We start from the raw sequence: 22,167 nt of genomic DNA, 5'->3' as shown, positions 1-22,167 counted from the left end.
TTATTGACTATACAAATTTCTTACAATGGTTTGAAGTTTTTCTTTTTGTCCAAGGGGGTAAATAAATGCTTGCTAATTAGAAAAAAATAAAATTTAATTAAAATATGGTATATCACAGTACTGTGATTTGTAGTCACTCATCCTCCTTGTGAATTTATTTTGACCTGAATTGAATAGTCTCTCAAAGCATAAATAGACATATGTATGTGTCCTATTTTAAGAAAACTGGATATAATACCAAGGGCTGATTATTTTAACTATAAAAAAGATCAACTCCAATATTATGGTATTGTAATTAGTCTTTTTATTTATTATAATATGAATAAAAGGTAGTACAATATAATAGACATTGAGTTGACTTTTGAGTCAGGATATAAGAGTTCAAGATCTGCCTCTGTTACATTCACTTAATCTCTTAATGCTCTTGGACAACTCTCTAACATTCTAAATTGCAAAAAAGTATTGATCACCATTATTAGTAAGAATTCATTATTACCAAGGAAATCATATGCCTAGTACTTATCTCCATTCCTATGTGAAAACATGTGATAAACTTCAAAATTTATTTCTTTTAATACTGAGAAAGTGGTACAGAAATCTCTACTATAAATCCAAAGACAGGGAAGAAAAAAGTTTGGTAACTTGGTCTAAAGTATCTTGAGATTGGTGGGAAAAGAAATTTAAATGTTACAAGGCCTTGTTAAATACTGATTTGTAATATATAAAAACAAATTATAATTTCAGAGATACTTCAAATCAGGGATTCTCAAAGGATTCATTGCAGTCTACTTGTTTGATTTTGCAAACACAGACTACAGTGGCACTACTTTACTATATTACAAATGCTGGTTTAAAACAGCCAAGCCCTTTAGTGTTTGTGTTGTTCTTGAAACTAACAGGTATTCGTTTGTATGGGTACATGGGTACTCCTCTATTAGAAAGTAAATTCCTAGAGGGAAGAGAATGTTTCTCTTTTTTTATTTTGACAATGCTTAATAATTATTTTATTTTTAAAAAATATTTTTGAATTACTACAATAGTCTTGCTGTAAAATTAAACATAATTTCTCCCCCATCCCCACAAAGATAAGAGAAATCTCAAGAAAAATAAAGTGAGAGAAAAAAGAAAAAAAATGTACTTCTGTCTGTGTTCATATACCATCAGCTCTGTCTTTTGGATGGATTGCATTCTTTATCAAAAGTCCATCAGAGAAGTTACTTCAATCTTTCCCCCCCACAGTTGCTATTGCCAACTGTATTTCCCTCCATTCTATTCCTCCCCACTCCCATTTCTTCTATTCTCTCTCCTTTCACTTTGTCCCTCCCATGATCTTCCCTCTCTTCTATCACCTTCCCCCCCCACCCCCTTTTTCTCATCCCCTTCCTCTCTTTCTGGTTCTAGGATAAGATAGATTTCAATACCCTATTGAGTATACTGTATGTTGTTTCCTCTCTGAGCCATAATGAGAATGAAGGCTCACTCATTCCTCCTCACCTCCCCCCTCTTTCCACCCCAATGCAAAAGCTTTTTCTTGACTCTTCTATGTAAAATATCTTAAGCCCATTCCACCTCTCTTACCTCTTTCTTCCAGTACATTCCTTTTTCACCCATTGACTACATCTTTATAATTTATTATACCTTCATATTCAGCTCCCTCTGTGCCTTGTCTATATATGCTCTAACTGCTCTACTAAATGAAGTCACATTGAATTATCAGCATCATCTGCCCATGCAAGAATACAAGCAGCTCAATATCATTAAAACTCTTATAATTTGCCCTTCCCTCTCTATGCTTTGCCTGAGTCCTGTACTTGAAGATCAAACCTTCAGTTCGGCTCTGGGAGTTTTATTAGGAAAGTTTGAAAGTCCCCCATTTCATTGAGTGTCCACCTTTTCTTCCCCTGAAAAAGGATGTTCAATTTTCCTGAGTAATTGATTCTCAGTTATAATCCAAGCTCTTTTACCTCCTGGAATATCATATTCCAAGCCCTATGAGCCCTTAATTTTGACACTGCTAAATCCTGTGTAATTCCAACTGTAATTCCATTATAACTGAATTGTTTCTTTCTGGCTGCTTGTAATATTTTCCCTTTCACTTGGGAGTTCTGGAATTTGAGTATAATGTTCCCTTAGCTCCATTCCACATTTGAAGGAGCTATTTTCTTCAGAGAATTTTCTCATCTCCTTTTCCATCTGGCCAATTCTGCTTTTGAAGGCACTCTTCTCCTCATTCACCTTTTGGACTGCTTTTTCCATTTGACCTAAACTTGTTTTTAACATGTTATTTTCTTCAATATTTTTTAGTATCTCCTTCATCAAGCTGCTGACTTGGTTTTCATGTTTTTCCCACATCACTCTCATTTCTCTTTCCAATTTTTCCTCTACTCCTCCCATGATTTTCAAAATCTTTTTTTGAGTTCTTCCATAGCCTGAGACCAATTACTATTTTTGAGGCTGGATTTGAACTCAGGTACTCCTGACTCCAGGGCTGGTGCTCTATCTGCTGTGCCACTTAGCCGCCCCATGAGTATACATTTTGACACTCTATAGGACTAAAGTAATTGTCAATGGCAGGTTTTTTTCTTCCTCTACTGTTTACTCAATTTCCCCAGGTTATAATCTGGTTTAAACACATTTCCCAAGTTTTTGAGTATTTTTAGGACACCTTCCCAGGGACCTCAGTTCCTTCATTGTTTTATGAGAGGCTCTGACTGCTCTCTTGTCTGTGCTCAAGTCTGTGGATGGCCACAAATTCTTACCTCGGCTCTGGAGATGTGAGGAGCATCCCTGCTCCGTTATGGCAAGGGGGCCCTAGACTGCAACCTGGGTCTAACTATGAATAAAACAGTAAAGTCCTGTCTACTGTCTACTAGAGTCTGTCCCTACCTCTTTACCATCTCTGGGCTTAGTGCTCTGGAAACAGCTGTTGGGTGGCTCCATAGGCCTGCTTCTGGTTCCCAGAGAGGGGCTGCACTGAGGCCTGACTCACCTGTGCTCTATGCGCACTCTGGTGAGCAACAGAGTTTTCTCTGCTGACCTTTCAAGTTGTCCATAGTGATCCCTGGGCTGGGAGATCTGGAAATTGTTCCTGTTGCCATGAACCCAGGCACCCCCAGGGACCCAGGTATCCCACAGGCTGTTCTGGAAGGCTGGATGGAGCTCATTCACTCCTGTGTCATGTGGTCCAGGCTGCATGTGGCCCTTTCCAGTACTGGTAGAACAGAGTTCCCACAGATCTTCCAGATTGTCTTGGGCTGGAAAACTGTTTCATTTGGACTTTTTGTGGGTTCTACCACTCTATAATTTGCTTAGAGTCATAATTTTAAGGCAATTGGAGTGTTCTAGAGGAGAGCTGCTGGGAATTCCTGCCTCCTGCTGCCATCTTGATTCCGCCTCCCTCACTTTTTCTTTGGATTCCTAGTGCTAAGCACCTGGTAGGTGCCTAATAATGCCTGATTGATCGATACACTAATCAGAGGACCAATGCCATTTTCTAATTGGAGCACTCAAGGCTCTTGCTGGCATTCAAAAGACTGTGAACGAGAAAGATAATGACCAGAACATGCTAACTCTGAAATGTCAGTGATCAAAAGACTATTTTTTTCAACCATGGCTTGCCAGCAGGATTTTTCTATCTTCATTCTCCATATCCTATCTTTAAAATTCATATGGCCTTATTTCAGCCCCTGCTCACCCCAAACCTTGAAACCTGAGATAAAGAATTGGAGATTTTAAATTATAAAAAAAAAAAAGAAAATTTCCATTGATTTCATTTCACAACCTTATTGCATGATGTGAAGTACACAGAAACATAATGTACACATGTATGTGTATATGTGTGTGTGTATATATGTGTGTGTGTGTATATGTATATATACATACCCACATAGATAGTCCAAGTCATTTCTCCCCGTAATTTACTAAGAGCTAAAAGATAAGATTTCTCCCTTCTTATCCTAACTACTTCTTAGAAATTTAGTCACACTTTAGATAATTAAGCCTGATATTAATGAATTTTAAAACTCTGCAAAATCTATATAAATAATATCTGCACAATGTCTTTAAATATGAGTAATGGCTTGTTAATATCTAGTTGCTTTTTCTTCCATTTAAAAAGAATGACCTAATTACAAACACAAATTTCATTATTTTTTATTTCTTCAAAACTAAAAAATTTGTAACCAAAAAATTTGTTCTTTACTAAAATTTATTTTTTTACTTCACTAAATCTTATCAGTTCTCATGGATTTAATTATCATCACTATATTTATGATTCTCAAATTTACCTATCCTGCCCCAAACTTTTGGCTGACCTCCCATCCATCTCGTTGACAGACTCTAATCTCTCATGTCTAGATGCCCTTCAGACATCTTAAACCAGATGTCCAGTGAATATTTTATATTCAATATATTCAAAATAGAACTCAAATTTGCTCCTTCCATAAAGGGCAACTCAATCTTTCTAGTCTCTCAGGCTCCCAATCAAGGAGTCGTCCTGGCCTTCTCACTCTCCATCTACTCATGTCCAATCTTATTAGCAAGGTCTATTGGTTTACCTTTGCAACATCTCTCCAATATACTCCCTTCTCTCTTCTCACACTACCACCACTCTAATGCAAGCCCTCATGACTTTACACTTTAACTATTAAAATAGTCTGTTGGTGGATCCGCCAGTCTCATGCCTCTCCAAACCATCCTCCATTAAGTCATTAAAGTGATTTTCCTTGAACTCAGATACAATCCATATCATACTCATACTCAAATTACAGTGGCTCCCTATTAAGAGCCTTCAGGAATAAATAAAAAAATGTTGTTTGGCACTCAAAGTCCTTCTTAATTCAGACTGTCCCTATCTTTTCAGTCTTCTTACATCTAAACTCTTGATACTCTTTTTTTTTAAAGGTTTTTTTGCAAGGCAAATGGGGTTAAGTGGCTTGCCCAAGGCCACACAGCTAGGTAATTATTAAGTGTCTGAGACTGGATTTGAACCCAGGTACTCCTGACTACAGGGCTGGTGCTTTATCCACTACGTCACCTAGCTGTCCCATTGATACTCTTTGATTGAGGGGCACTGGCCTCATGTCTCTATTCCAGCCATTATCTCTGGTTGTTGCCTATGACTAGAACACTTACCATTACACTTGTCAACCTCCTGAGCTTCCTTCAAGTGTGAACTAAAATCTCCTCTTGTCCTGGAAGCCTTCCCCAACCCCTCTTAATTCTAGTGTGCTAATCCTACATATAGTTTGTTTTGTATATATTTGTCTTCATACTGTATCCCCCATTAGATGGCAAACTCCATGAGAGAAAGGGCTGTCTTTTTCCTCTTTTTGTATCCTGAGTGCTTGGCAAATAGTAAATGCTTAATGAAGAAGATTTACTAATACAATTTACTTTACAAAACACTTAGTGAACTTAGAGTTTTTCCTTACATATATTTTTCTTGTATAGAAATTATAAAAGTCTCTCAATTTTCCATCTGCCCTGTAAGTCTTCCTAATTCTCCAGTTTATGATTTCCCTTAAAACTGAAGCTATCTATTCATTTTGTGACATATATTAAGACCTACTTGAAATATTCTGATTAACAAAATCAAAATACTCTGTGACAGCTACTTAATAAGTTAATGATAATTTGAAAACAAATTAAACTAAATCTGTTCTTTAATAACTTGTTTAGTCATCATACATTTAATCTCACACAAGCAAAACTTTTCAAGTTTTCTAGAAGAAAATCATATGGTAGAGGGGATACTTGAAGTGAACTGGTTTAGCATCTAGCATGCAAGATACCTTGGCTCAATAAATAATGCATCCCATTTGTCTCATATTTAGTATGACAAAAGAGATTGCCAAAATGCTCTGAAACATGTGACTAAAAAAAGAAGTTATTAAACTTCTTTGGACAAAATATTCTTTTTTTGAATAGGGTAAAGTGAATAACTTTCTTAAAAAATTTGAAAACATAATTCACACAATGAGTATTGTTTCTTTTTCATCTTAATGATCCAAATGACATTAGTTATATGAGTACAGTGCCCCTGGGGGGGGGAATGAGTTAGCAAAGCATGAGCCTTGGAGTTTAAAAAAACGACTCAGCATATAAGTGGCGATTCCAAAATAGTATCAGAAGTGGATAAATTAGAATTCACTATGAAGTTTCAGATGAATTTAAATAAACAAAATTGAAAATCTACATAAATGGCTTTTAACAGAATAAAATTAAAAACTCTTCTGCTTAACCCTTGAGATCCTAAATTTCCAGTCTTTTTTTCACATTATTTCCCTTAACACAATTTACCTGCTAGCCAAAGTAGACTACTTACTGGCTATTCTTTAAGCTTAATTATCATTTTCCTGTCTCCATGTTTTTGCATTGACTATCCTTCATGCATACCATGAACTTTCTTTACATCTTTGCTTTCAAGGCAGAACTGAAGTACCATTTCCTCCAAAGTCTATATTCTTTTCTCTCTCCTACTCCGAACATTCCCCTCCAGCATTTGTTGTTTTTCTTTTTTTTGTCATATAACCAATTTGATAGGAATGAAGTGGTACCTCAGAGTTGTTTAAATTTGCATTTCTCTAATCAATAGTGAATTAAAACATTTTCATGACTAGAGATAACTGATATCTTTTTCTGAAAACTGTCTGTTCTAATCCTTTCACCAGGTTATGGTCTTTGGTAGACTGATCCTTGGCCACTTTTTTTCATTTTACAGTTATGTAGGTTAGGATTTCCCTTTCAAGTATTGGGTCATGGATTTGTTATTTATTATTATATTAAATGCTATTTATTTGGGGGGGTATATTTTGAAGACTACAACACTGCTAAATCCCTAGGATTTTCTATGTAAATTATCATATTATAAAAATAGAAATAGTTTTAACTCTTTTTTTAACTCTCCTTTTCATCTTTATTTCTTTCACTTGTCTTACTGCTATTGCTAGAATCTTCAAGAATTATATCAAATAATAGTGGAAAGAATGAGAGTCTTTTATTTACTCCTATATTTGCTAGGAAAGCTTTTAATATATCCCCTTTGTATAAGATTTTTGCTTTGTCTAAGGTAGATACATTTTATAATACTAAAACAGTTTCTCTATGTCTATACTTTATAAAGGGTTTGTTTTTTTAAGCATAAATTACTACATCAAAGGATTTTCCTGTTTCTCTTGATTTAATCATATACTTTTAGTTTCAGTATTTTTTATTTCACAATGATTAATTATTGATCCCCCCCCCCCCTAATGTTAAACCATTCTTGCATCCCTAGTATAAATTCGAATTTCTTGGACAGGAATCTTTGTTTAAACTATATTAATCGGGGGCAGCTAGGCAGCGCAGTAGATAGAGCACTTGCCCTGGAGTCAGGAGTACCTGAGTTCAAATCTGACCTCAGACACTTAATAATTACCTAGCTGTGTGGCCTTGGGCAAGCCACTTAACCCCATTGCCTTGCAAAAACCTGGGGGAAAAAAGAGATGTCTTTTGGGGCGGCTAGGTGGCGCAGTGGATAGAGCACGGGCCCTGGAATCAGGAGTACCAAAGTTCAAATCCAGCCTCTGACGCTTAATAATTATCTAGGTGTGTGGCCTGGGGCAAGCCACTTAATCCCATTGCCTAGCAAAAAAAAAAAAAAGAAAAAAAAAATATATATTCATTAATGATATTGATACATAATTCTCTTTTTCTGATTCCTCCTCCCTTGGTTTAGGTATTAGGACTGTATCAGTCTCATAAAAGGGATCTTAATTTTCTTGCTCAACTATTGAGAATATTTGGTACTTATTGTTTAAAACAATAAGACTCTCCTGGGAACTCAGTAGGATCTAGAATTAGTCCCCTTTGCAGTTAGTTTTCTATTTTCTGATATTAAATTACTGAGGATTTTTATTTAGTCTTGTTAGTTCAGGATTTTATATTTTGGAAGTTGTTACTCATTATATTTGGTCTTGTAAGTTTTGTTAACACATAAATGTGTATAGTAGAGTCTGCTAATTCTTTTTATTTCTTCTGGTCAAATTATGATTTCATCTTGTTCAGTTGCTATTTTGTTTATCTGATTTTCTACTCTATTTTTAATCATACTGGCAATGACATTAATTTTATTATCTTTTTAAAGTACAAAATTTAAGTTTTATATGGTATTTCTATAGTTTTTGTTTCCAATTTATTGGTTTTGTTTGCTAATTTAAGAAATTCTTATGTTTTCTCATTCAGCAAAAATCTGTCTTCTCTTCCTTCTACCATATCCATTCTGCCATTAAGAAATGAGCAAAATCCCTGTTATATCACATTCTGTACTAAGTCCACCACCTCTTGATCAGGATGTGATTTATTATTAATTATCATTTATTTAATTTATAATTAAATTTATCATTAATACTTTGAAATTATAATAGATAATTACACTAATCAGTGTCTAATCAAAATTGCTAGTATTTTCTGCATTGCTATCATTGTAATATTGCTCTGGTTCTGTTTACTCCTCATCAGTTCAGGATTCTCTAAAATCATCACTTTAATTATTTCTTTTAGCATAATATAGATTCTATCACCTACACCTATACTTATTCAGACATTTCCAATATATATATATATAAAAAATATCATCAGAGACTGTTTTACTTAGGATTAACCCTTCCCTTACTCTACCTTTCCTTTAATTCTCCCTTCTCCCATTCATACCTATTTGTCTTTTAAGTGAAATGTATTTCTGCACCCAACTATGTATACATCCTTCCTTTGATTAGGTAAGATGAGAGCAAGGTTCAAATGTCAGTTGCTGCTTCTACCTCTTGTCTGTAGAGATGTCTCTGACCAACCTGATTTTGTAAGATAATTTCTTCTCAATTACTTCCCTTTCCACCTCTAGCATTTATTACTCTTTCCCTTTTTTCCCATTCTTCTCTTGAAACCAAGATATAACACAACTGTTCTCAGGTCTTTTATCTAATTAGATTTCCTTTATGACAGCCATGATGATATGGGTTTCAGTAAAAACATATACAAATCATCTCCCCATTTTAGAATGTAGGCAGTTGGTTTGTTTAGTCCCTTATCATTGTTTATGTTTAGCTTTTATGTTTCTCTTACTCTCTGCATTTGAACTTCATCTCTACAGCTCTGGTATTTTCATCAGGAATGCTTGAAAGTCTTTATTTCATTAAAGGTCCCATTTATTCCAATTAGGATTATATTTAATGTTTCTGGGTAAACTATTCTTGGTTGTAAATTTGTATCTTTTATTCATGTGTGATCCTGCTGTGGCTCCTCCATATTTGAATTCTTTTTGCCTGGCAGTATTTTGTTTTATTTTATTTTCTGACCTGGAATTTCTGAATTTCAGCTATAATGTTCCTGGAAGGTTTCAATTTGGAGTTTTAGGAGGTGAGGGGATTCTTTCTATTTTCACTTGTCCTCTGGTTTTTGAGAAACCTTGATGGATTTTTTTTTAAATTTTGGTTATTTTTTTTTTTGGTAATGCAAATGGAGTTAAGAGGCTTGCTCAAGGCCACACAGCTAGGTAGTTATTAAGTGTCTGAGACCAGATTTGAACCCAGGTACTCCTGACTCCAGGGCCAGTGCTTTATCCACCTAGCCCCCCAGTAACTCTCATTTCTTTCCCAATTTTTTCTATTTACTTTTATCTATATAGAATTTTATCTGCTTTGAAAAATTATTGCTTCATCTCTGCTAAAATTCTAGTTGAATTTGTTTCCATGGTGGTCTTTTTCTTTGAGGATTTGCTTGTAGAAGCATGCCTGTTAACAATGATAGCTTTTTTATGGTGGGTTTCTCATTTGGATTACTCCTCCTTCTAGCCTAGATTTTAGACTGATGTCTAAGTTGAGCTCTATGCATTTCTTTTTTGTTTTTTTTCTTTACAAGGCAATGGGGCTAAGTGATTTGCCCAAGGTCACACAGCTAGGTGATTATTAAGTATCTAAGGCCAGATTTGATGCTTCTGTTATCTAGGGGTTTTGAATCTTGTGTTACTCCATGATCTCAGGGAGAGTTCAGTTTAGGGATTTGCAATCTTTCAGTATTCCCAAGGATGTCTAATCCAGGATTAAAGTATGATTTCTGTTCCCCTGGTCTGAACTCTGCAAATCCTTGATCTAGGTTTGGGTCTGAGCAACAGATGACTCTAGATAGATCTAGCCACTAGGGAAGTTCTGCTGGTTCAGAGGGAGAGAACTGAGGGCTCCCTTTTGGTCTGTGATTCCTGCCCTTGTTATTTCTGTGCAAATTTGAGATTAGGTGAGAAGCTGGAAGTGAGATCATCTACTCCTGGAAGTGGAGCCACAATTACTTGCTTCTGAATTTGTACACAGCCCAGGACCTGAGGCTCTGGGGCACAAGCTCTGTGCCCCAGGATCTGTAACTGGGAGTTATGTAATGGCTGACAAATTTGCCAGCTGGTACCTGCCCCCATCAATGTGCTCCAGTATGAATCTGGCACCTCTCCATGGGTGCTGTGATGCTTCAGGTGTGGTACTCCCAGACAGACCCCATTCTCAGGGTTTCTAGACTTCTGTTTCCCTGTGTTGATCTGGGTGCAATTTATCTACTTCAAGATTTGGCTGCATGTCTCAGAGTTTATAATATAGTTGCGTTTTTTTTTTCCTGGAACCATTCCAGAAAAGCAAATGTACTAGTTTATACCCTTCGACCCAGTATTAGGTGAAGTAGGTATATATTTAAAGAAAGTTAGTTGGTTGGATCTTGTCTGTCATTATCAAAGAAGACATTAGAGATGAGTTACAGTGTGTCCTTCTATGGCTGTTCAGACCAATATGAGCTCAGCATGTTCTGCCACAGGTTGGGCACAAATAATCCATAAGAAGAACACCTGGGGTGATTACTGTAAACTTATGTATCTCATGTTTCCTTTGCTTCAATTCTGCCTTGCTCATAAGAGACAGCACCCTCTCTGATGAGGGCATGTCATACTGAGTAGTCCTGTACCAGTGTCTCCCATGTTGTACAATCAATCCCAAAGTTCTTAAGAGAGATCTTCAGGGTGTCCCAGTACTGCTTCTTCTGACCCCACTGTAAGAGGCTGCCCTGTGTGTTCTCCATAAAATAGTCTTTTTTGGCAAGTGTATGTTGACATTCAAATAAGACAGTCAGCCCATATAGTTTCCACTCTCTGCAACTAAACTTCTTGGCAGTTTAGCTCAAGAAAGTACCTCAGTATCTGGTATCTTCTCCTACCAATTAATCGTTAGAATCTTCCTAAGACAAATTAAATGGAAGCAATTCAGTTTCCTGACATGGCCCTGATAGACTGTCCAGGTTTCACAGGCATATAGCAGTGGAGGTCAGCAGTTTGGCTCTGTAGATCCTCCAGTTTAATACATCTTATCTCCCACACTATTTTTTGGAGTCTCCCAAATACTGAACCAGTTCTGGCAATGCTGTGTCAAACTAATTACCAATGTGTATATCTCTGGAAAGTACATTGCCAAAGTAAGTGAACTTATTTACAGTACTCAAAACTTCTCCATTTATTGTAATCTATGGTTTTTACATATAGATGATGATGATAATGTTGATGTTTTTCCATTCTAGAAGACCATGACATCAAGGAAGTGATGACATGACAAATAGGTGAACTGGATTTGAGTGAGGGGTATTGTACTATCAACTAGGTGACACAATGGTTAGAGCGCTGGCCTTGGAGTTTGGAGGACAGAAGTTTGAATCCGGCTTCAGACACTTGACACTTAATGGCTATGTGACTTTGGGTAAGTCACTTAATCACATCTGGATAGTGTGTTGCTAGTTTTTGGATTAACCATATTTTCTTGCTTTTAATCATAAGGCCAAAGTTGCTACAAGTAGAGAACTGATCCCTACTTTGTTACATCTCAGCTTCAGAGGTTGCCTTGAAAGCACAATCATCTACAAACAGAAGAAATTAACACCAACATTCCCTTCACTTTTGGTCTTGGCTTGCAGTCTTTTCAAGTTGAAGAATTTACCTGCAGTGCGGTGGATGACCTTGATGCTAGATTCATATTCAAGGAAGGCGTTTAATAACATTGCTGAAAACATACTTAACAGCATGGATCCAAGAACACAGCCATGTTTCACTCCATTGGTGACTGGGAAATTACAAGAGCATCTTCCACTATCCAGAAACCAGACATGCATGCCATCATGAGATTGACGTACAATACTGATAAATTTTTCTGAGCAGTTTTTTTGATTGCATAATCTTTTTATTCTGTATTAATTCTCTAACCCTTTTTCTGAAAGGGTTCAACTAGGGCTAATGATTTTCTCACTTAATTACCTTTGTATCAGAGCAAGGTGTCCTTTCTATTATTATATTTATTTTTATTTTTGTACAAATGATTTTTATACATTATTAAAATATTCTTGTTTAAGAGTAAACATAATATCCCCTCACCCAAAAATATAGATCCTCATAAGGAATAAAGAGAAAAAAATTAAAATAAAAAAATGATAATAATAGGAGCAGCCAGGTGGCACAGTGGACTGAGCACTGGCCCTGGAGTCAGAAGCACCTGAGCCTAAATCTGGCTCCAGACACCCAACAATCACCCAGTTGTGTGGCTCTGTGCAACACTCCCCCCAAATAAAAATAATATTAATAATAAATATGCTTCAGTCTGTGTTACAACACCATCAGGTCTGTTGCAGGTGGATCACACTCTTTATGTTAAGTCCATCACAAAAACTACTTCCATATTTTTTCACTGTTGCCATTGCTGATCGCAACTCCCTCCATTCGTATTTCTGCATTACAATGTACTATATTTTCTCCCTCCTTTCACTCTGTTCCTCTTCTTAAATGTGCTGTAGGGTAGCTGAGTGGTGCAGCAGAGTGATCACTGGCCCTGGGGCCAAGAGGCCCCAAGCCCCCATATCACCCCTAAGGCCCAGTAACCACCCGGCCCTGTGATCCTGGACAGGTCATCCAATCCCAGTCCCTTGCAAGAAGTAAAAAAGAAAATGTGTTATATCTGACCACTATCCCCCATCATTCACATACCCCCCCTTTCCCCTGTCCCCCCTTTCTCCTTCTTACTCTAGATGTCTATACCCCATTGAGTATATATGTGGTTTCCTCTCCTAGCCACCTCTGATGAAAGTGAAGGTTTCCTCATTCCCCCTCCCCTTCCATATCATTGCAATAGCTCATTGTAAAAAAAAAACAACTAGATTTTTTTAAATTAGGTTTTTGCAAGGCAATGGGGTTAAGTGGCTTGCCCAAGGCCACAGAACTAGGCAATTACTAAGTGTCTGAGTCCAGATTTGAACCCAGGCACTCTTGACTCCAGGGCCAGTGCTCTATCCACTGTACCACCTAGCTGCCCTCGATAGCTCACTGTAATAAAATCTTATTATATGAAATATCTTAGCCTATTCCACCTTTCCTTTCTCTTACTCTCATTACATTTACCTTTTAACCACTGACTCTATTTTTACAATATATTGTATCTTCAAATTCAGCACTCTCCTGTGCTTCATCCATAAAAGCTTCTTCTACCTGCTCTATTAAATGAGAAATTTCTTGTATTATCACTGTCATTTTTCTGTGCAAGAATACATATAGTTCATCATCATTAGGTCCCTCATATTTTACCCTTCTCCTCCACTCTCTATGCTTCACCTGAGCCCTGTATTGAAGATAAAACTTTCTCTTCAGCTCTGGCCATTTTAACAAGAACATTTGAAATTCCCCTGGTTCATTGAAAGTCCATCTTTTTCCCAGGAAGAAGATGTTCAATTTTGCTGGTAGTTGATTTTCGGTTACATTCTGAGCTCTTTTGCCTTCCGGAATATTATATTCCAAGCCCTACGAGCCTTTAATGTAGTTGCTGCTAAGTCCTGTGTGATCCTGACTGCAGTTCCATGATATCTGAATTGTGTCCTTCTGGCCCCTTGTAATATTTTCTCTTTGACTTGGAAGTTCTGGAACTTAGCTATAATATTCCTGGGTTTTTTTTTTTGGATCCCTTTCTGAGGGAGATCAGTGGATTCTCTCAATTTCCATTTTTGTCCTCTGCTTCTAGGATATCTGGGCAATTTTCCTGTAGGAATTCTCAAAAAATGATGTCAAGGCTCTTTTTCCTGATCATGACTTTCAGGTATCCCAGTAATTTTTAAATTATCTTCCCTGAATCTGTTTTTCCAGATCAGTTGTTTTTTCAATGAGATGTTTCACATCTTCTAATTTTTCATTCTTTTGGTTTTGAAGTATTGTTTCTTCTCATAAAGTCAGCAACTTCCTTTAGTTCCATTCTACTTCTGAAGGATTTGTTTTCCTCTGAGAGCTTTCTTATCTCTTTGTCCATATTTGTCCAGTTCTGCTTTTTAAAGCATTCTTCTCCTCAATCACTTTTTGAATTGTTTTTATCCATTTGACCTATGTTGTTTTTAAACATGTTATTTTCTTCAACAGTTTTTTGGATCTTCTTGACTAAGCTGCTGACTTTTTTCACATTTTTCCTGCTTCTCTCATTTGTTTTCCCAATTTTTCTTGTATCTCCCTCACTTGATTTTCAAAATCTTTTTTGAGCTCTGTCATAGCCTGAGCCCAATTTCCATTTTTCTTGCAGTCTTTAGATTCAGGAGCTTGTACTTCCTCATCTTCAGACTGAGTACTTTGATCCTTCTTGGGATCATAGACAATTTATTTCTCAATGGTGTTCCTCTTCTTTCTCCCCCTCCCCCCAAGGATCTCAGTGTGTGAAGCTCTGTTTTCCCTCCTAGTCTGTGAATGACCACAAGCACAACCCTCTGCCTCAGGGCTGAGGTGGGGGGGGGGGGGAGGGGAGGCCCTGCTGTTCTATGGTGGGGCCTAGACTGTGATCAGGATCTGAATGTGGTCAGAGCTCCAGAGTCCTGTTCCAGGTAAAGAGGACAAATCTCGGAAGTCTCTCTCCACTTCCCTCCCTTTGGTAAGCCGAGCACTCAAGGCTCAGTTGCCTGGGAGCTCCTGCTTACTGGCTCTGCCTGCTTCCATTTCCTGGATCTGGGCTGCCCTGGCCATGCTGCTTGCTGAGTGCCCTGAGGGCTGGGTTTCACATGCTTGCTACGACAAAGGTTTGCCCCCCCCCATCTTCCAAGTCGTGCCTGGTACTCCCCAGGGTGTAGGTCAGGAAATTGACCCCACTGCTGTGAGCTGCAGCTCCCAGGCACCCTGGGGCTGCCTCCAGGAGGCTGAAGTTCCTTCACTCGGGCAGCCACCCCTCTAACCCTGTGGAGTAGAGCCTTTCCACTATTTTCCAGGTTGCCTTGGGCTGGAGAATTGCCTCACTGGATCCCTCTGTGGGTTATGTCTCTCGAAAATTTAGTTAAGAGTCCTTATTTTATGAATTTTGAAATAATAGAGAGCGAGAGCACCTGAGAGAGGCTCTTCTCCTGTCGCTATCTTGGCTCTGCCCCCTAAGGTCTGAGCAATCAAATTTTGACACAATTTTCCATAAACCCTTATGACTGAAAGTATCAAAGGCCTTGGTGCAAGGCTAATGACACAGGGGAAGACTTATCTAGGAAATTATTTATAGCAGTACTTTTTGTAGTAGCAAAGAATTAGAAGTAAAATGGCTGTTCACTTTTGAGAGGAGTGGCTGAACAAATAAAATGGTATAGAAATATAAGAATATTATAATAATTATTAGAAATGTTAAAAATGAATTCTAGGAAACCTGAGAACTGTATGAATTGATGCAGAGAAAAACATGCAAAACCAAGAAAATAACTTACATAATGACCAAAACAATGTAAAGGAAAATAATTCTGAAAGCTATCAGAACTATGATCAATACAGTAACTAATCATTCTAGAGCTTTCTTTTGGAACAGACATAGCACATCTGTTTTCGTACTGAGATAAGAATGGTTTTTACATTTTAAAATAAAGTTCTTTGTATTTTTAAATGTAAAATATAAAAAAAATTCTTCTTTGTTCAAGTAGTACAAAAAGATGCTGGCCAGATTTGGCACTTGAGCCTTAGTTTGCCTACCCCTGCTCCAGAAGTTATCACTTCCTCCTCTTTAAAGACCTATTCATGAGAAAGAAGGTACAGTTGTAAGATATGGTACTGTTTTCATTTGTTTTGCTCAACTATACCTCTATTTTTAAAAAGAAAGATCCCCTTGGAGGGATATATATATATATATACGTGATTTTTTTTTAAAAGGAAGATTAGGAAGTTTTTTTTATTTAAAAAGAAATAGATAATATTTCTATAACAATTTTTCTAAGACTTCTTGAATAATTTCAAAGATACATTCCCAAGGAAACATTTCTATTCCCAACATATAATTATGAACACATTTAAGAATGCAAAATACTAGCTTTAAATGATAAATATCTTGATGAGTTTCCAGCATCTTACTTGCATTCAACAATGTTTCCATTTCTTTTAGTATCCTGACATTTGCGATTTGAATTTAACTAGTCCTATCAATTACATCTTAATCTCAGGAATTTAACATAATTCACTGTAATAAAACAAATTAGACTGAGAAAGGGCCTTGGAACAAAATAGTTTTTTGCCTTATTATACGGTTTTTAATTTACATTCTAAAAGCAAAAGTGTTAATGTCTTTTAAAATATTAAAGATCAAAAATATCTTGACATTAGACTTGTTGACATTCTAAATTCCTTAGAACTTTTTGAAGAATAGTTTAATTCTTTCTGCAATCCAAAATATCACACATGCACACACACATACACACATACACACTGATGACAAATACCCAAATGTGATTCCACAATCTCATCTTGAAGGTCTACATAGCAAGGACAAATCAAGGTAGGAGAAGTATGAAACAAGGGTTTTACTAAACTGAGATCTGTGGATGTGCATCTTAGATATTGTAGGTCTAGAAATACAAGGATAAATATAAGGAGAACTAAATGAATAACAGATCTAGGTAGAAAAGCAAGATCCACAGAAGAAACAAAGAAAAAAAAGTAGGCTATACTGACCAAATTCAACTTAAACAAACATACATTTTTTTTTAATCTGCTATGAGCAAGGGTACTGTTCTAAGTGCTAGGGATAAAAAAAGAAAACTGAAAAACGGTTTTGCCCTCAAGGAGCTTACTGGGAAATTATAAGGAAACAGACAAGTACAGGGCAGTAATGGGATAAATAAGAAAAAATAAAGTAGAACCCAATTACAAATGACCTTAAATGACATGCTGGAGAGTATGAATTTTGTCCTAAAAGTCAGCAGGAGACACTAAAGATGCTTGAGGAATACAGAGACAGTGACACACTTGTATTTTAGAAAGATTATTTTGACAGTTTTTGAAGGAAAGGCAAGACCCAGCTATGTTTGTGCATTAAAAATAATGCCAATAGAGAGAGACTAAAAATTAGGAAAAGATCCAGGTTGAAAGAATAAAGTCTTAAGAGAAAGAAGAAAATGCAAATGAGGGCACAGTGAGATGGTCTGGTCCTGATAAGGGTAAAGGCTACTGGAATAAAGGAGGCAAGAATAAAACATGATGCTGAAGGATTTTGAAATGGACAAAAGGGAAGAAATCTCTTGACATGTATTCTCTTGATGAGGTAGAGATCAAAGGTCATGATCTAGAAAAGATATATTGAGGAGGCTGGAGAGTCAATGAGGAAAGGATAAAAGAACTGTCATGCAGCAATAGAATTCAGAAATCAAATGATATATTTGCAGTGAATGGTCCTTTGATTGCCACTACTGTGTACAAAAGAATTTAATTAAAAGTGGAAAAGACAGACTGTGATCGTCAGTTAAGATTGGGGTTTGGCAGCAATAAGGCAAAGGATTCAAGAGACCAATATTATAGTTGAACTAATTAAATATAATGGGATCAAAACTGTGAAGTGGGAAAGTAATAGGTTTGTAAAGGGAGTGATGAATTAGGGAAGAGTAGTGATTAAAGGTCACAGTGAGGACTAAGAAAAGGTTCAGAAGAAGGGACAAATCATCACCCAAGGAAAAAAGGAGGCAAACAGACAATCTGAAGCAGGCTGAAGCAAATAAGCTCCCCCAAAATACCACTAATGAATGGTACTCTATATCACAGAATATCTTCTATCTGCTTTATCTCAAACTCTTCATGTCTGAAACAGAATTCATTATCTTATGCTATAAAATGCTCTACTTTTAAACTTCCCTATTACTATTGATGGTACATCCACACTTTCAGTCATTCAGCTCTACAAGTTTAAAGATCATCCTTGACTCCTCTCTCTCTCTCTCTCTCTCTCTCTCTCTCTCTCTCTCTCTCTCTCTCTCTCTCCCCCTCCCTCCCTCCCTCTCTTACCCCACATATCCATTCAGATGTATGATTTCTCTCTTTCACAAATCTTTCACATTTGATACTTTATCTTCATTCCCACAGTCAGCATCCTAATTCAGTCTTGTATTATTCCTCAGCTGAATTAGTACAAAAATTTTCTAATTAGATTCTCTGCCTCAGTTCTTTTCACACTCTCATCAATTCTCCACAGAACTGCCAAACTAATTTTCTTAAAGGTCTGTACAAATCATGTCACCTACTAATCAAACACCAATAGTTTTCTATCACCTCTAGGGTCAAATATAAATTTCTATTCGGCCCCAATCCACAAGCATTTATTAGGCACCAACTACTCTTCTGAGTGCTAGAGAAACAAAAACAATAAATGAAACCAATATTCATTTCAAAGAAGTATATAATCAAATTGGGGTGATAATAAGGACATATACAAATATATCTAGAATACACTAATAATAATAATAATAATAATAAATACAAATACAAAGTATAAAATTACAGGTAATTTGAATAGAATTACTATTAGTTGAGGGAAATGGCAAAATTTTCACACAGAAGAGATATAAAGAAATTCCATGATGTAAAGATGAAAAGCATAGGAAAAAAAATCAGTGCAAAAATACAGCAATGGCTGATGTGTCATATAGGAGGTAAAGAAAGAATGCCAGTTTGGTTGAATCAAAGAGTACAGGAATGAAGATAATGTACAATAAGGCTAGAAAGACAGGTTGGGCAAGGTTGTAAAGGACTTTTAAAGTATAACAGATGAATTTATATTTCTTTCTATTGAGTAGAGAAGTGACATGGTTGGATCTGGGTGTAAAGGAAAACATTTTGATAGTAGTGCAAAGGATGGATTCGAAAGGAGTGATACTTGAAGGAAGAAGGCCAATAAGGATGCTGTTGTGATTTTCTGGGCTAGAGGTGATAGCGACCACTACTAATGTGAATCAGTTGCATGAGTAGAAAGAAGGGTCAGATGAAAGAGATCTATGAAGGTATAAAGAGTATAATTTGACAACTGATCAGATAGAAATGATCAAGGAACTCTAGAAGTCCTTGGCATAAGATAATAATGAAATTCCACCCACTGTTATGGGTTGTGATCTGGATAAGGAACCAGCCAAAGAAACTAAAGAGTGGTTAGTCAAGTAGGAGGAGTGAAAGGCAACAGTGAAGTGTGCAAAGCTCAGAGAGAAAAACTTATTCAAGAGGAGAAAATGAGAAGCAGTTTCAATGCAGCAGATAGGTCAAGAAGAATGAGGACTAGGAAAAAACACAATTAGATTTAGCAATTAAGAAAGCATTGAACCATGGAAGCAATGTAAAGACTAACAGACTGCCTTCTGTGAGGGGTGGGGGGAGGGAAGTGAGATTAGGGGGAAAATTGTAAAATTCAAAATTAATTAATTAGTTTTTTAAAAAAGAGGTCATTGATAATTTTTTTTCTAAGGTTTTTGCAAGGCAATGGGGGTTAAGTGGCTTGCCCAAGGCCACACGGCTAGGTAATTATTAAGTGTCTGAGACTGGATTTGAACCCAGGTACTCCTGACTCCAGGGCCGGTGCTTTATCCACTAGGCCACCTAGCCACTCCTATTGATAATTTTTGAAAAGGAAGCTGTAGGTGAGTGATGAGGTAAACCAGAGACTGTAAAGCATGGAGGAGCACATGAAAGGAGAAGTGGAGGCAGTAATCACAGGTAAAAAACATTTGAAAAGTTTGTCAAAGGAAGAAAGAAGAGAAATAAAATGATGGCTTAAAGATATGGTAGATTCTAGTGAAGACTTTTTAAAGTTTAAGGACATTTGGGTATTTTTCAAGGTCCAATAGATAGGAAGACACCAATAGATAGGTGCAAAGATTAGAGAAAGGAGTTGATTAAGCTTGCAATGTGCTGGAGAAAGAAGCACATAGGACCAAGGGTACATGTATAGGAATTGATGTTGGCAAGAAAAGCCACTTTTTGTCACAGAGGGAAAGGAGAGAATGGGAGATGATGTCAAGGGATTCTGGGATGAAGAGATTGAGAAAAGGAGGGGGTTCAACTGAAATGGTCCTTTTGATATTTAAAGTTCTTTACCATATATTTCTTTTCTAAAAATATTTCCAGTGTTCTTATACATTATTCCTTCCATGTCTACTTTCTGTTCCTATCACATAATCTTAATCTCTTTTCTTAGTGCATTTTGCACTGGTGTCCTCTATTCTGGAATGTTCTCTATTCACTTTAGAGACTGAGAGGCCCTAGATTCCTTTAAGATTCAGTTTTAGGGTTATCTCCTGCAGCAGTTCCTCCCAACTGCTGGAACCATCTAATCAGTATTTATCTCATAAGCACTTTTAGAATTATTTATATAGTTTCTCCCATGAGAATATAAACTCCATGAAGATAGGAACTCTCTACTCATGCAACTACTTCATTAATTGTGGTTACCATAATCTCTAGACCAGAAAAACCCTAGGGCTTTGAAGAAAATTTAGAACACACTAAGAACTTAATAAATGCTTGATGATCAAATGATTGTTCTTCTGAGTATAGATAACTCTGGGCTTTAAAATTTGAAGAGGCAGAGAGAAGTCAGAGACTTTATTAGATAAAACAGAGGTAGAGACATTAGGCTTTCCCCTCAATTAGTGCGATGGTAATTAGGCAAGTTTAATTTGTCCTCTAATCTCTTAAATGCAGATAATGCCCAAACTCCAGAGGTAAAGAATTTATGAAATCCACATGGCATATAATTTGATAAATGTGATGAGTAACATAAAACAGCAGTGACAATTAATTTATTCTTACTTATCTCAGAATGACCAATCAGGGGTATAGAAAATCTTAATAGGCCATGAGTGTTCTAGTGAAACAGAATTCTTCTACTATTCATAAGTCACCCTCTGTGCTCCTAATTTTTAATCATAAGTTTTTAAGCAGCACCAGATAAGAATAAGGCATTAATGTTAAAAATTCAGCTAGTAATACAAGAAGAAACATTTTTGCATGGTTTTCTGGAAACACATTTTACTCTTATTTCTATAAATCATTCAGATGATCAGGCAAATAAAAAAAATGACAAATAAAAACAATTACCTAAAAGCAGAGTCACAGTAGTAATATCAGTTGGTTGTGACCAGACTTAATTCCTTAGCTTGCTTAGCACTGGTCAAATCAGTATAGAAATATCTAAAAAGGAAAAATAAAATACCATGAATATAATGCAGAAGAAAAAACAAAACAAATTATAATGATAGCAATAGCTTTTCTTTTTAAAATGTTTCAAACAGAATGTTAACACTGAAAATCTAGCTATTTATATAGCTTACTAATCTTGCTTAGCAGATATTTACATTTGTTATTGAGTTTTAATTTTAAAAGTATCATAATGCTATTTGACTACTTTTTCGAAGTCCCATTAGTATTCTTTCATCTTTTTTATTTTCATTTACTTTTTCTTCATATAACTGTAGTTAGTACATACACCATTTTTCTAGATCTATTTTCTTTCTTTTTTCATTATTTCATAAAGGTTTTCCAGATTTCTTTGTTTTCCTTATACCTTCCTATATTAAAGAATTTGAGTACATTAATGTACCATTATTTAATCGTATCCTTGTTGAACATTTAAGTTGCTTCTAGTTTTCTGAAATCTAATAAAAATCACAATAATACCTTAATAATGCTTACATAGAGCTTACCAAGAGCCAGAAAATGGGCTAAATGTTTTACAATTATTATATCATTTTGTAGGGATGCTTTTATTATTCTGATTTTACAGCTGAAAAAACTGAGGCAGACAGAGATAAAGTAACTTTCCCCAGGTTATAGCACTCTATACTCTGTACTACCTAGCTATCCCTAATATATATTATACAAAA

General features: G+C 36.2%; 1 protein-coding gene across 10 annotated transcripts in view; it reads right to left on the bottom strand.

Moving 5' to 3' along the window:
• The window catches only part of ANKRD12 (ankyrin repeat domain 12), a 202,872-nt gene that overhangs the window by 151,589 nt on the left and 29,116 nt on the right, over window positions 1-22,167 (bottom strand). For all 10 annotated transcript variants that reach the window (XR_012471634.1, XR_012471635.1, XM_074201603.1 and 7 more), the window contains exon 2: window positions 21,383-21,475. The gene's annotated coding sequence lies outside the window, so the exon portion shown is untranslated. The remainder of the gene's footprint in view (window positions 1-21,382; window positions 21,476-22,167) is intronic.

This window comes from Macrotis lagotis, chromosome X, assembly GCF_037893015.1.
Source record: "Macrotis lagotis isolate mMagLag1 chromosome X, bilby.v1.9.chrom.fasta, whole genome shotgun sequence".
Classification (NCBI taxonomy): domain Eukaryota; kingdom Metazoa; phylum Chordata; class Mammalia; order Peramelemorphia; family Peramelidae; genus Macrotis; species Macrotis lagotis.
Note: the sequence above shows the minus strand (reverse complement) of the source record. Positions and strands in the feature narration are given on the sequence as shown.